The sequence below is a fragment of the Echinops telfairi genome, unplaced genomic scaffold (genome assembly GCF_000313985.2).
Source record: "Echinops telfairi isolate 266 unplaced genomic scaffold, ASM31398v2 ScPeMD7_1;HRSCAF=3_1, whole genome shotgun sequence".
Taxonomy (NCBI): Eukaryota; Metazoa; Chordata; class Mammalia; order Afrosoricida; family Tenrecidae; genus Echinops; species Echinops telfairi.
This window is the reverse complement of record NW_022103897.1, coordinates 5,048,361-5,051,210: the sequence shown is the minus strand read 5'-3', so window position 1 is coordinate 5,051,210 and position 2,850 is coordinate 5,048,361.

Below are 2,850 nucleotides of genomic sequence, written 5' to 3'. Positions count from 1 at the left end.
TTTGTCCCAATTCCCTCATTGATGGCCCTAATAATTTGGGGTTTTACCACGGGGTCTTTGATCCACCTTGAGTTTATTCTGGTGCATGGAGTGAGATAAGGTTCTTGCTTCATTTTTCTGCAGGTAGATGTCCATTTTTTCCAGCACCACTTGTTGAAGAGGTCATCTGCTTCCTATTTGATATTTTTTGGACCCTTATCAAAGATCAGTTGCCTGCTGCTGATGTTTTGATCTTGGGGTCTTCAGCTATTTTCCATTGGTCTGAATATCTGTCATTATGCCAGTACCACACTGTTTTGACTACTGTGGCCATATAGTACGTGCTAAAGTCAGGTAGAGCAAGCCCTCCCATGTTGTCCTTCTTCCTGAGGAATTCTCTGCTATTTCTGTACTTCTTCCCCCTCCATATGAAGTTGGTAATCAGTTTTTCCAATTCTTTGAAGAAAGATGATTGTAATTATATCGGGATTGCATTAAATTTATATAGTGCCTTGGGCAGAACTGCCATCTTTACTATATTGAGACTTCCAATCCATCAGTATGTGATATTCTTCCATTTGTTGAGGTCACTCTTGGTTTCTTGTGATAGTGTTCTGTGGTTTTCCTCATACAGATCTTTTGTTGTTTTAGTCAGGTATATTCCTAGATATTTCAATTTGTGCCTGGCTATTGTGGAAGGTACCACCTTTTTGATTCCCTCTTCTGTCATTTTGTCCAATGTGTAGAGCAGTCTGATAGACTTCTGTTTGTTGATATTGAATCCTGCCACTCTGCCATATTCCTCTATTGCTTCTAGTCCTCCCTTTGTGGAGTTTTTGGGATTTTCCCTATATAAAATCTTATCATCTGTGAATAATGGTAGTTTCACCTATTTGTTTTCCAGGTGAATACCTTTGGTGTCTTTTCTTTTCCTTATGCTGTTAGCTAAGACTTCCAGTATGATGTTAAATAAGAGTGGGGACAAGGGGCATCCTTGTCTGTTTCCCTTTTTCAATTATATCGTTTTTGTCTTTTTTCCATTGACTACCACGATGGCTGTTAGTTTTTCATATACAGCTTGTATTATATTGAGGAATTTTACTTCTATTCCTATCTTCTTGAGTGAACTAAGACAAGATTTGTTGCTTGATGAGTGGGGTTTTGCTCTAACAGTTACCTATAATATAATAGTTTTAGAGTTGAGTAATGGGTAGAGGCTGAAAGGGTTTTAAAGTGCCTAAAGTAAAATAACTAATAGTGTAAACACCTAGAGTTAGAAAACCAAAAGAACAGAAAATGCTAAACATTTCTATGCTGAAAAAAAAAAGACCTTGAAGAAAGGATTCAAGCCACGATATGAAATATTGAAGGATTCAATGGGAGGAAGATTGATGATTCAGGAAGTATCAAAAAAGATGTAACGAATACAATGAGCCACTGTACCCCAAATAATTGGTTAAATTTCAACCATTTCAAGAGGCAGCAAATGATCAGGAACTGATGATATTAAAAGAAGACTAAGCTGCACTGAAACCATCAGTGATAAACAACCCTCCAGGATTGATGGGATGCCAAATTAAATGTTTCAACAAACTGATGGAGCTCAGGAAGCCCTCTGTAGCAAAAAAAAAAAATTGACAGGAAGAAATCCATGTTTGTATCCACCATAGGGAAAGGGGACTCAACAGAAGATGGAGATTATCAAACAATATCATTAATATTACCTGCAAGTAAAAATTTTCTGAAGATAACTAAAAAGCTGTTGCAGCAATACATTGACAGGGAGCTGCCAGAAAATTGAGCATGAAGGGGATGTGCAACAAGGAATCTTATTGCTGAAATCAGAGTGATCTTGGCTGAAAAAGAGATTACCAAGAAAAGTTTACTGTTGTTTTATTGACTATGCAAAGGCATTTGACTATGTGGATCATAACAAGCTGAGGATAATATTGCACAGTACTGCAATTCTAGAGCACTGCATATTTGTTTTTTGTTTTTTTAATTAAATAATCATTTTATTAGGGGTTCATATAACTCATCAAAATCTGTACATACGTCATTTGTGTACAGCACATTAGTACATATGTTGACTTCATCATTCTCACAACACCCGCTTTCCACTTGAGCCCTTGGTGTCAGCTCACTTTTCCCCCTCCCTCCCCGCTTCCCCCTCCCCCTGAACCCTTAATAATTTATAAATTATTATTATTATCTTACCCAATCCAACATCTCCCTCACCCACTTCTCCGCTGTCCATCCGTCTCCCAGAGAGGAGGCCATATGCAGACCTTGTCATCTGTTCCCCCTTTCTCCCTCACCTTCCCTCCACCCTCCCTCTATCACCACCCTCTCCACTGGTCCTGGGGGTTTCATCTGTCCTGGGTTCACTGTATTTCCAGTTCTTATCTGTGCCAGTGCACATCCTCTGGTCCAGCTGGATATGTAAGGTAGAATTGGGATCATGGTAGTTGGGGGGAGGAAGCATTTAGGAACTAGAGGAAAATTGCATATTTCATCGTTACTGCACTGCACTCTGTTGAGCACTGCATATTTGTGCTTATGCAGACCTGTGTAAAAACCAAAAGGCAGTCATACAAACAGAACAAGGGGTTACTGAATTCTTTAAAATCAGGAGAGGTGGGTATCCTGTCACTTTACTTATTCCATTTGTACGCTGAGCAAATAATGTGAGAAGTTAGACTATCTGAAGAAGACTGTGATATCAAGATTGGGAAGAAGTTCATTAGCAACTGAAATATGCAGATGACAAAACCTTGCTGACTGAAAGCAAAGAAACTTTCAAGCACTTGTTAATGAAAGTAAATGACTGAAGCCTTCAGTAAGGATTGAAAGTCAGTGTAAAGAAAACCC